Source organism: Triticum aestivum, chromosome 2D (assembly GCF_018294505.1).
Source record: "Triticum aestivum cultivar Chinese Spring chromosome 2D, IWGSC CS RefSeq v2.1, whole genome shotgun sequence".
Classification (NCBI taxonomy): Eukaryota; Viridiplantae; Streptophyta; class Magnoliopsida; order Poales; family Poaceae; genus Triticum; species Triticum aestivum.
In genome coordinates this window covers 557915295-557928601 of record NC_057799.1, presented here as the reverse complement: position 1 = coordinate 557928601, position 13307 = coordinate 557915295, and the positions used below count along the sequence as shown (strand labels likewise).

Below are 13307 nucleotides of genomic sequence, written 5' to 3'. Positions count from 1 at the left end.
GGGGTGCGGGGTTTGCGGGCGGGAACTGGTGGTGCTGCGGCCAGCGAGGAGGGATGGGCGGGGAGACACGTCTGGAGTCGCCGGGGTCATCTGCTGCCGGGGGGGGGGGGCGGTGGCACTGGCCGGCGGTAGTCCACGCACTCGGCCAGGTGAATGCGAATCGGGAAGCGCGCTGGGCGAAGCGCCAGCCGCTCTGCGCGGTCTGGTCAGCATCAAACTCCACCGCATCGTCTTCGGGGAGCAGCAGCTCGGCTGAGCGCGGGATCGCGTCCGGGTTAGTAGTCCAAGCCGTGAGCTTGAAGACGGCCATGTTCGCCCCGCTACGTGTCTCGTGGGCGAGGTGCTCCACCTTGGCTACCTGCGGCTTGACCTTTTTGACTGAAAGTATATCAAGTTATCTGATAAAACTGCATATAAACGGGTGAGTAGCTGCAGGACTCTGGAATATTTCATCGTGTATTGCTTTCCTTCTCGCCCACCAAATTGTCCAAAGGGTTACTGATAGCTTCGCTGCATGCGATAACGTGTCTATCATTGTGAATAACCACTGCTTCGCGCTAGGCTCCGTCGTCTCGCACAGGTGTTCTGCCAGTTCCCATCAAACAATGCCCATACGCATCTGGCCATCGAGCAGTCGAGTAGCGAGTGTCGCCATGAATCCTCCGAACCACACAAGCTGCAAGCACTCGATGTAGCCATATTTCTCTTTGCTCTCACATCTTCAGTTGGGATAGAATGGCATGCTAATCTCCACAGAAACATATGTATCTTCCTCGGTACTTGAGTACCCCACAGGAGTTTCAAATCAACTGTAATCAGCCCAAATCAATCAGTGAATAAAATTGGTCGTCGGGCCCTTACTCCCCCCCCCCCCCCCCCCCCCCCCCCCCCGGCGCCGCCGTAATCTCCCATTCGGGCTCCCACCAGCTGCCCAAAACCCTCTCCCCGTTCGTCGCCCCCCTGCCTCTCCGTCTCCGCCGACGTCGTACGGCCTGCGCCGCGAGGACCTGCTGCTTCAACCGGAACCCGGTGGTCTTCTTCGCCACCCAAGTCGTAACCCCAAATCCCAGGAGCCGGCGGCGGCGCAGGTATGGACCCCCACGCCATGGCCCTCCCCCCTCCCTCTCTCTCCGGTGCCGGCGGACCTGCAAGCCCTCGCGGCCGCCGCCCCTTTCCCTCACCCGCGGAGCTCCTTCCTCTGCCGCGCGAGCCGCGGCAGCTCCTGCATCTGACCAGTGTCACTGGCCGGCGCGACCTCCGCCCCTTCCATCTTGCTGGCCGGCGCGCTCGCCAAACCGCCCATCTCGCTGGCCGGCTAAACCCCCTCCATACCGTCCATCTCGCTGCCCGGCGCACCCTACATCTCGGGCATCTCGCTGACCGGCGCAGCCCCTCCACCACCTATTTTCTTCCCCTTCTCCTCTGCACTCTTCTTCCCCTTCCCCTTCCATCTTCTTATTCCTCTCCCCTGGACCCCCTTCTTTTTCTTCCCTTGTTCTGTTCTTCCCCTGCTATCCATCTTCAACATGTTCTGTTCCCATGAATTAGTGACAACATGTTCATTTTTTTTTTGCAGGTGTTGCTGATAAGGGGAACACCAGAGGCTGAGTTAAGGTACAAGCTTCATGGTTATGTGACTAAAAATTGTGTGGTAGTTATATTGATTGAGATTGTGTGCTGGTCATATAGATTGAATGATGCATGGTTATGTTACTAAAAATTGTGTGCTGGTCATATAGTGTTCATATGGTGTGTATGAATTGTAGTTGTATCATATGGTATTCGGTAATGGCTATGTTTTTATTGGTTGTTGGACATGGTCTTAAAATGAGGATCTTGCGGGGCACATACAAGCGTTCTTTAGACACTATCAGTAGGCACTTCTCCTCCGTGTTAACAGCCATACTTTCCCTAAGTGGGGAGTTTATCAAGCTTCCCAATCCATCCGTCGAGCCTCCGGATGATTACAAATGGAAGTGGTTTGGTGATGCATTGGGAGCACTAGATGGGTGTCATGTTGCTGTTTCTGTCGTTCTGGCTGACCAAGGAAGATATAGGAACAGAAAGCAAGCGATCAGCACTAACATGCTAGGTGTGGTTGACTGGAGCATGAAATTTCTTTATGTTCTACCTTGCTGGGAGGGATCTTCATCTGACTCCAGAGTGTTGCGTGATGCAATGAGAGACAACCGTCAAGATGCATTTGTTGTACCTCAGGGTATGATTGTATCTCTTGACATTTACTTTCTTCTCCATGTAATTGTTAGCTAACTTTAATTGGTTCACCATAGGAAAGTACTACTTCAGTTGATACCAGACTTGTCAGAACCAGACATGTTACGGGCATATGGGAAGCTGATTCTTAATGAGCGTTTGTTTGAAGCTCTAATGGAGCTGCCCATGGAAATGAGGAAGTCATGGCTGTTAGTGTTGCCTTAAATTTATCCAAATGTTCCTTTCCAGTTTGCCTTGATCAACTACCTGAACCTATTTGAACTAGTCCGGTGATGCTAAATTTAGAACTATGTGTTGTTGTTTAGTTGTGAGTTTGGAAACTCCATATGTGAACTATGTGTTGCTGTACCGGTCTTGTTAAGAATTTGCTCTCTGTTGGCGCAATTATTGTTTTTAGAGTTTTATTTTCTATTGATGTGTGAATATTATTTGGTGTCGTCATGCCTTTCTAGAATATTTGTTCATTTTTATTGCTATATAATCATTCAATTATACTCAGAAATTGTGCAGATTTGATTTGATGCATAAAACACAAAGCATATGCAATTCCATAGTATGTCATCCGAACAGGATTTGGTATTGAGATTCCATGGCCCAATTCCATGAGCATCCAAACATGTGAATTCGTATTCATTCTCATTAAAGTTTCTGCTCCGAATTGGAAAGAGAAACCAACTCAATACAGAGGTCTCCAATACAGACATCCGAACACAACATTAATGAAATGGCATACTTCTCATTGATTGCAGATTTACACAATTAATGACATTTCTGCATTTGGTTAGTACTACATCTGGGCCCCATTCGTTTGTATGAGGACCTTTAACTGATTGCACATTTTTAGGATATTATATCCTATTATCCCAATTTTTTTTCCAATGCAACTAGTCTAAATGCAGTTAACCAGAACTTCTTTTAAGTTGTGCTATTTTTTTATGTTGCAAGTCTCAGGCAACAACAACAACAACAAAGCCTTTAGTCCCAAACAAGTTGGGGTAGGCTAGAGGTGTTGCAAGTCTCAGGCAATGGCTCAAAATTTTGAGGCATACGTGTTGGGGTGCAAGAGCTGCACTCCCCCTTGGGAATGTTTTGTCAAAGAGTCCGCTGTCAGACATATTGATTTTGATGGCACTTCCAGGGAGTTTTATCCGGGAAAGTATATCATGGGCCCTATGATATCCGATTGTCTAATGGACAGGCATGCAGAGTTGGAGTCTTATTCTCTAATGAAGAACTTCAGACATCCAAATGTTGTCACTGTAGAGAACTTCTACGATCACTGGGGTTGTCCTAGATTTGTGTTATCATGGGTTGATGGGAGCTTGTCTGCATGGATGAAGGGAGATGGGGCTGGGAGGATGTTTAAGTCCACCATGAAGGGGAGTGTTCCCACGGGTGCTCTAAGACGAATGATAATGTGAGCCCCTCATACAAACTGCTAATATGTTTCTGTTCTTTCATGTTGATATTGGGCATGGATGGGGCGTGTTCTCCTAGATTTGACTTACTTATATTTGATTATATATGTGCAGTGATCTATGCAGTGGGCTTGAACGTTTAATAGAGGAGCAACTTTATCCTCTAAAGATTGAACTTAATGACATTTGTGTGCGCCGGCAGGGCCAAAGGGGAATTCCATTGCTCTACATCAATAGAGGTACTCAATCAACCAATTTAAGTTGACTACTGCCCAATCCCTACTTCCCTAGTAAAATTCCCTAACTTTCATATATATATGGTTTCAGTTGAAAAGTTGTCAGCTTTTGATGGAAGGCGTCGGCAGGGGAAGCTATGGGGGGATATTAGAAGAGCTCTGAAGGAAGTGTACAAGCAGGCTCCAGCGGGTATTGATCCAATTGCCCAAAGGTTCATCAACTATGTTGGAGTGAAAGACGTCAGTGCACTGCAGGGTTTCCTGGACCTCTGGGACTATCGAAGGAAGGCTAGATTTTTGCTCTCTATAATTTCAAATGACATTTCAGGTTAACTCCAGAATGTGCATATATATTGGCCAACAATCCTGAATAGTAACCGTCTGCGCTCACCGTTCCAAGAGATCCTAGACCATCAGGAAAAGACACGCGGAGCGGTCTATAGGACAACCAGCCGGTATGACTACTTAAGACTCTGTAAGGATGCCATCAAACACTGGCCTGTTATGCCTGGTTCTGTCAAGGTACGCATAGAAGTATTCCTAAAGTGAGCTCTAACATTTCTTTTTGATCTGAGACTTGATAGTTGAAACACAGGGTGACTGTGCTACTTTGGAGCGATTTATTGACAAGATGGAGAGGTGGAACCCACTGATCTGGTGCTATCTCTACGAAGCCACTGCATGTAAGAGCCACTTTTCTGCAACACGAAATGAATGACTTAAAATGACATATTTCTTGCACATGGCCCACTTTATTAAAATATACTAATTGATTATGATCTTAGTCGGCGGTCATAGAAAACTATGTTAAGTTTATATGCAAATGAAATGAAAAATAAATTATATGTTGCACTTTCAGGATACCTGTGGATGTATGGCAACAGCCAGACTACTAGCTTGACTGGGCTTCTGGAAACTAAAGACATGGTGAATGTTAGACATTGGCAGCAAAAGCTGGTCATCTATATTCTCATGTAACTTATGTATTGAGGCTAGCTGGTTTTTTGTAATGTCCCTGCTTGGAGTTGTTCAATACCTGTGGATGAGAGGCCTGTTGTCATTTCTTATAATACTTCAGTTGAATGTTTTAGTAACAGAATGTTCGGCTGACTGTTGAAGGATTACATAACTGCAGTTCTGCTTTCCGTATGTGCATGCCAAATGAAAAGTCAATACCGTGATGACTGAGTTTTAGCTGGGCATCATTTCATACAGTAATATACTTCCTTTGTCCCAAAATATAAGAACGTTTTTAACACTATGCTAGTGTCAAAAATGTTCTTATATTTTGGGACGGAGGGAGTAATATGCCCAAAAGGCAAAGTTTGACAGTGTCCATGCATGTTTTTTCGAATGTTGTGGGGCGTTTCTGAGGTATGTGGTGTCCATGTAACGATGGATCTTAGGGCAACTCCAATGCGGTTTGCCAAAACAGACACGCTAAATGTTTATTGACATGTCCGCAAACAGCAAAAGGAGCCGACCATCCAATCAAATATAGCGTGGATCAGTTAGGGCAACTCCAATGCGGTTCACCAAAGATAGCACAATTCTTGCACAATCAAATATAAATCAACTAGTTTTTAAGATTCATCAATCCCAAATTCAACCATACTTCTTGAAAGTGGCCTTCATCTCAAGCTTGAATGTCTTCATTGACACATGTTGTTCATCCAAATGTTGTGCCCCTTGAGGTTCATCTAACAATGCATCAGTGTGAAGGGTCCATTGTTTAGTACAGCGCCGCAACATGTCTGTGCTATACAATGACATGATCATCAAGTTCCATCATTGAGTGGATCAATTAATTGCTCAACAGATAGAAAAACAAGAAGCAAAACTTAAAATATCCATGAATGAAGCGTCGATGGCCGCCTTCTTTCGACTTTTACAATCACACCATAATACTTCATGGCGAGATTTGAAATGGTGTGCCATCGATGGATTGGCTAGTTCACATTACGATCGTGGATCAGTTCCAAGTTGTAGGGCACAAAGTGCTTTTGCCCATGAAACCAAAAATGCACATTTTTTCTTCAAAATACCGCGCCATTTTGCTTCATGCCTACAAAGTCTACACCTCTGGCCGACCACACATCACACAATAATCTATCCTCCGTCACCGAGTAACTCGCATCATGCTTGCTTCAAAGTAAACAACGGGAACGTCAAAACTTGTCGGGTGTGGTGTCCACCATGGACGGTGTCAACAGGCGCGAGGAGGTTACCTGGGCTACGGACGGATCCGAGGTGCAACAACGACATAGTAACATCCCAAATTTTTCAGTTTTTGGAACGACAATAATAATAATCAATGAGTGAATTGCTTTGATTTTCAGGGAAAATTAAACCTTTTTTATTTTTTTCTAAAACCTTCCAAACCTTGTTATAAAAGTTGGATAACCATTTATCCACTGAAGAAAATCATGGTTGGGGGTTTATTAAAAAAATCAAAAGGAGCTCATTTCTGTTGGTCTCTTTGAAATATTTTTAAACCACAAATAAATATTTGGAGTGAGAATAAAATGAATTTCTCAATGATGGTGAAAAAATATTTAATTTAGTGTTTATTTGGAAATTGGTTTCGAGTGAGAAAAATATTTCATTTAGTGTTTTTTTGCACTTAAAGGCTATTTAAATATTCCCAATAGTTCACTTAACAAAGGAGAGAGGAGATAATATGACATCTCGAAAATATTTATTGTAATGTTAAAAAATTCTTATTTTAATATTTGTTTATTTCATAAATGGATATTTATGGAAAAACTAAAATTATTGAAAAATAATAAATGCCTTTAATCATTTTTAAACTGAATATATATTTATAAAAATATATGAGAGGGAATATATTTTCCTAAACTCTCTGTATTGTTTTAGGCATAAAAGAATTTATTGGAGATAGTATGAATTTTAAATTTCAAACCATGTCAACCAAGAGTAATAGATAGAGCAAGAAAACATGAAATGAATCAATCCTAGCTAAACTGGGCTGAGCCCATCTCACACACACACTCTCAACCGCGTTCAGGCACGAGCAAGAGCCATGCAACCCCAGCCCAATAGCGGCAGCAGAGCAGCGACGCGGCCCAAGCAAAGCCATTCCATTTATGTGTTTAACCGTCGAAGCGGTATGTTATATTTGGTGCCATTCAATTCGGATCCAATGGCCCACATGTTTTTCCCACCCCTCACATGACTCTCTCTCTATCTCTATATATCTCTATCTCATCTCTCTCCCTGATTGGTGAGCCAACCTTGTCAGGTCGTCTTCAACCAACTGCTAACGGTAGCCGACAACCGACACCGCGACATCCGATCGCTCGTTCCTCTTCGGCACTAAATGGAACGCCCTGACGCCTTCCATGCATCGTTGCATCCCCTCCTCCCCTCACTACGCCTTAAAACAACCAAGAAATGGCTTCCATGAAAGCAATCATTAATGGCCGCACTGCCTCATCATGGATCTCGCAAAAATCGACACCCCTCGCACCTATATATAGAACCCCAAGAGTGTTGCTTATCCCTGCTTTCCCCAAGCCCGGAACCCCTCTTGAACTCAACCGGTTTTACGAGAAATTTCTTGCCGGAGTCGGAGTTGCGCTGCCATGTCCTATGACGCGCACATCACCGATGGTGAAGCCTCGAACCCTCCGTTTCCTCCTTCTTCTCTATTTCTTTAGTGCGCACTCCCTAACTCATTTGTTTGCTCAAAATCTTAGTCGGAGCATGACGACGATGCACACCGAGCTCCATTGGTGCTATGTCTCGCTCCAATTGGGTATATTTATCACAGTTTGAATTCTATAAATTCCAGTTTTGCCAAATTTGATATTCATGAGATCCTTGGAAACCTTAGAATACATTGGAACCAAAATATCTAAATTTTGATTTTTTAATTCAAATTCAAATTAAAACTCAGAATTTGCTTGAATTTTCATATCTTTCTATCTATAATTCCTATCGGAATACTTCTGTAGACAAAGTTGAACCTTTGGTTGATATCCATCTGTTGGATACTTTATAATAATTTCCCATCATAATCATTGGGCTTTAAGTGGAAAGATTTTAATTCCGATTTAATCCAACCATATTCTCATTATATCACTTATTTAATTTGGACACTTGATCAAATAAGCCTAGGCAACATGTTTGGACCATAATATTCTATTTTTGACCATGTTATCTAGGATTCCAAATTTAACTTAGAAACTTTGGTATAACATCTCGATGTTCGGAATTTTAAGATTTTTTCTAAAGCAGGGCCAGAAAATTGTGTTTATTTTTTCTGTTAATAAAAGCTTAAATTGAGTTTTTATAAATTGGAGGATTTAATTTCAATTAATTCCAATCTAAATTAAAATTGAAGTTTTGTTCTTTTCTATCAGTTTGGCATATTAAAGTATGCGCTTCTGAATTATTCTGATCTTTTCGTTGTTTGATATTTGCTCGAGCTTTTATTGCCTTCTAGATTTTTTTTTCTAAAATGAAAATCAAATTCCATTTCCTTGTTCTCTCAAATTCCGGACCGAATTCCATGCACAGTACGTCCCTCTCTCTTCTCTGGCTGCAGCATATTTTTGGGCGCGCCTATCTCTCGCGGTAAGTGAGACGAACTTCAGCCTCACTGAACGCCTCGCAGTCGAGCGAGCTTATGGGCCGGCACATTATGCGTGACGCCGGTGCCTCGTTTTTGTTTCTGTTTTTTTACGTGTTTCCTTTCCTTTTTTGATTTCTTTTTATACTTCATTCATGCTTCCAAATATTCTAAAGATACATAAAAAAATACTTTACATAATGTTCTGAAAAATGTTAATCATGAATTTGCAAAATTTTCAATGTGTATAGAAAAATGTTGACCATGTATTAAAATATTATGATTTTTTTATGATGTATATAAAAATGTTTACTAAGCCTTTAAAATGTTTAACAAGTATTTAAAAAATGTTAATCAAGCATTTGGAAAATCTTAAATGTGTATAGAAAAAATATTGACCATATATTAAAAAAATGTTAAACGTGTATAGAAAAAATGACGGACAACTATTTGAAAAAATGTTGGACGTTAATCAAGCATTTAAAAAATGTTAAACATGTATAGAAAAAAATGTTGACCATGTATTTAGAAAATGATTATTTTTTCATGTACATAAAAATGTGAATCAAGCATTTGAAAAAAATGTTGAAAAAATATTTCTAAAATGTTAAATGTGCATAGAAAAAATATTGACCATGTATTTAAAAAATTATGAATTTTTTGATCATGTATATAAAAATGTGAATCTAGCATTTGAGAAAATGTTGAACAAATATTTGAAAAATGTGAATCAAGCATTTGAAAAATGTTAAACATGTATAGAAAACATGTTGACCATTTGTAGAAACATGTTAATCTTGTATTTGAAAAATGTTAATTAAATTTTCTAAAGTGTTTAAAAGTGTGTATAGAAAAATGTTGACCATGTATTAAACAAATGTTAATCTTGTATTTGAAAAATGCGGATCAAATGTTAGAAAAATGTTGAATAATGTGTATAGAAAAATTGTTGACCATGTATTAAAAAATCTTAAATTGGTATTGGAAAAATGTTAAACGTGCATTAGAAAAATGTTTTTAACATATACAAAAATTTAGAGTGTAAACAAAAACAAACATAAGAAAAAACAGAAGAACAACTGGAAAAGAAAAAGAAAACCAAACAAAAAATATGGAAGAAAAAAGAAAACCAAATAGAAAACAAAGAAAACCCTTTCAACAAACAAAAAGAAGGAAAAAACCAATGGAAAAATCGGCTTCATTCGCCTCAAGTAGGCAAAGCGCCTAGTGTTTATCACGTGCAAGACACGAGCGAGCGAGCCATCTCCTAGGAGACCAATGGATATGTGTTTGATCTCTCGCTCTCTCTCTCTTTCTCTCTCTCTCGTGTTCTTAATTTGACACGATCTTGATGTATCATGAGCTTTATCAATATAGTTGGATCTTATGATGTTCTTTCCCTCTATCTCCTTTGTGGTGAATTGAGTCTTGCACTTTGAGATTTCTTTATGTTGGATTGAATATTTTGGATTCGAAATCACTTGATGCATGTCTAACTTGCGGATTCCCGTGGTGACATTGGGGTAATCTAGGTGACATAAGAGTTGATTGACACTCGCCACCTTGCTATTTTTATAAATTCAGGTTATAAAAAGTTATTTCTACCATCCATATTACACATCTATCATCACCTCTTCGCCAATTAGTGCATCTATACAACTGACAATTGTATTGGTTGTGTTAGGACACGAGAGAATCTTCGTATTTGATTGCAACGTTGTTTGAGAGAGTCCGTCTTCATCCTACACCTCCCACTGTTTGATAAACCTTAGGTCCTCCACTTGAGGGAAATTTGTTGTTGTTCTACAAAACTCTGCGCTTGGAGGCTGAACAGAGTCTACAAGAAGAAAAATGCGTAGTAGACATCAGGCACTCATCTAACGTGCACAAGAACTTCACCTTCATGTGCAAGGTGTTGGGAAACGTAGCATGCAATTTCAAAAAAATTCCTACGCTCACGCAAGATCTATCTAGGAGATCCACGTACCCTCGTAGACCGAAAGCGGAAGTGTTAACTTAACGCGGTTGATGTAGTCGAACGTCTTCTCGAATCAACCGATCAAGTACCGAACGTACGACACCTCCAAGTTCTGCACACGTTCAGCTCGATGACGTCCCTCGAACTCTTGATCCAGTAGAGGTACGAAGGAGTCAATGAGTTTCGTCAGCACGACGGCGTGGTGACGGTGTTGGTGATGTGATCCGCGCAGGGCTTTGCCTAAGCACTAAGACAATATGACCGCAGGAGTAAACGGTGGAGGGGGGCACCGCCCACGGCTAAGAAACAACTGCTGTGCTTTGGGGTGCCCCCGTATATAAAGGAGGAGTGAAAGTGCAACTATCCCTGGGTGGTTTTGGTAATTATTAACAACATATAGCTCATTGAACTAATGCTATTTCAAGATGAATATTTCAGGAAAGTTCAATGATTGGCATGGCATGGATTAAGAATGCGGACCCGTCAAAATGCTAAGGACAAAGTATTGGCTCAAGCTCTAAAGCTCAAGACTCAACATTTTACTTTTAGTGATCCAAGATCACATTGAGTCCATAGGAAAAACCAATACTATTAAAAGGGGATGAGGTGTTGCTTAATGGCTTGCTTGCTCAAGATGCTTAGTGATATGCTCCAAAGCCCTCAACCGCTTTCTCATATCCACATATGTCCCAAACCAAAAGTCAAACTCGGCCCCACCGATTTGATCTATCCGGCGCCACCGAGTTCATTTGACATAGCCACTTCCGGAAATCCTAGTCACTTCGGTCTCACCGATAGGGATCTCGGTCTCACCAAGATGGCATTGCAAACTCTCCGTTTCCCTTCGTAACATTTCGGTCTAACCGAGATGAGCGATCGGTCCCAATGAGATTGCAAGGCAAACTCTCTATTTCCCTTCGTAACGTTTCGGTCTAACCGAGATGAGCGAATCGGTCCCACCGAGTTTGCCAGACCAACTCTCGGTTTGTCTATTACCAAAATCGGTCCCACCGAGTTTGTGTAATCGGTCTTACCGAGATTACGTTATGCCCTAACCCTAACAACATCGGTCCCACCGAGTTGACATGTCGGTCCCACCGAAATCCTAACGGTCACATTCTGAACTAAGTCGGTCTGACCGAGTTTTCTGATTCGGTCCCACCGAGTTTGGTAAATTGTGTGTAACGGTTAGATTTTGTGTGGAGGCTATATATACCCCTCCACCCACTCTTCATTCGTGGAGAAAGCCATCCGAACATGCCGACACTTCCAGCATACATTTTCTGAGAGAGAACCACCTACACTTGTGTTGAGGTCAAGATATTCCATTCCAACCACATAAATCTTGATCTCTAGCCTTCCCCAAGTTGCTTTCCACTCAAATCATCTTTCCACCAAATCCAATCCTATGAGAGAGAGTTGAGTGTTGGGGAGACTATCATTTGAAGCACAAGAGAAAGGAGTTCATCATCAACACACCATCTATTACCTTTTGGAGAGTGGTGTCTCCTAGATTGGTTAGGTGTCAGTTGGGAGCCTCCGTCAAGGTTGTGGAGTTGAACCAAGGAGTTTGTACGGGCAAGGAGATGGCCTACTTTGTGAAGATCTACCCTAGTGAGGCAAGTCCTTCGTGGGCGATGGCCATGGTGGGATAGACAAGGTTGCTTCTTTGTGGACCCTTCGTGGGTGGAGCCCTCCGTGGACTCGCGCAGCCGTTACCCTTTGTGGGTTGAAGTCTCCATCAACGTGGATGTACGATAGCACCACCTATCGGAACCACGCCAAAAATCTCCGTGTCTCAAATTGCGTTTGCACACTCCAAACTCCTCCCTTTACCTTCATGTGCAATGTTTTACATTCCGCTACTATACTCTTAGGATTGCATGTGTAGGTTGATTGCTTGACTTGTGTAAAGTTGCTAAAATCTGCCAAGACTTAAAATTGGGAAAATGCTAGATTTTTATTTGTTCAAGTAGTCTAATCACCCTCTCTAGACATACTTTCGATCCTACAAGTGGTATAAGAGCTACGGTCTCCATTTGCCTTGATTTCCATAGCTTTTGGTGATCATAGCCTTGGTTTCACAACCTAGGAGAGTATGGCGTCTAGCGAGGGAAATTACCACCGTAGAGGTCCTTACTTTGATGGTACTAATTTTGCTAGTTGGAAGCATAAGATGAAAATGCATATTCTTGGACATAACCCCGCCGTTTGGGCTATTGTGTGTATTGGCTTGCAAGGTGAGTTCTTCGATGGGAGAGAACCGAACCGTGAAGCTACCGCGGAAGAGTTGAAGATGCTGCAATACAACGCTCAAGCTTGTGATATTCTCTTCAACGGATTGTGCCCTGAAGAATTCAACAAAATCAGCCGTCTTGAGAATGCAAAGGAAATTTGAGATACTTTGATTGATATGCACGAAGGTACTGACTCCGTCAAGGAATCCAAATTGGATGTGCTTCAAAGTCAGCTTGACAAGTTCAAAATTAAGGGTGGTGAAGGTGTCGCTGAAATGTACTCTAGGCTTGCTCTCATCACAAATGAGATTGCCAGCTTAGGAAGTGAAGAGATGACCGATAGATTCATCATCAAGAAGATCCTAAGAGCCTTGGATGGAAAATATGATACCGTGTGCACATTGATCCAAATGATGCCCAATTACAAAGATCTCAAGCCAACAAAAGTCATTGGAAGAATTGTTGCTCATGAGATGTCACTCAAGGATAAAGAAGAGCTTCACAACAAGTCAAGTGGTGCTTACAAAGCCTCATGTGATGCTCCTACATCATCAAGTGAGAAACAAACCTTCAATGAAGAATTGAGCCTAATGGTGAAGAACTTCAAGA

General features: G+C 41.9%; 1 long non-coding RNA gene across 3 annotated transcripts; it reads left to right on the top strand.

Annotated features, from left to right (window-relative positions):
* Window positions 1–889: 889 nt before the first annotated feature.
* Window positions 890–5083, top strand: LOC123054478 (uncharacterized). Of its 3 annotated transcripts, none has more exons than XR_006426188.1 (7): window positions 890–1088; window positions 1577–1614; window positions 3181–3652; window positions 3768–3892; window positions 3981–4411; window positions 4485–4572; window positions 4749–5083. It is a non-coding gene; the product is annotated as an uncharacterized lncRNA (long non-coding RNA). The 3 variants fall into 3 exon arrangements; XR_006426189.1 differs by having other exon boundaries at window positions 896–1088; window positions 1901–3652; XR_006426190.1 differs by lacking the exons at window positions 890–1088; window positions 1577–1614 and adding an exon at window positions 1621–2218 and having other exon boundaries at window positions 2292–3652.
* The last annotated feature ends 8224 nt before the right edge of the window (window positions 5084–13307 follow it).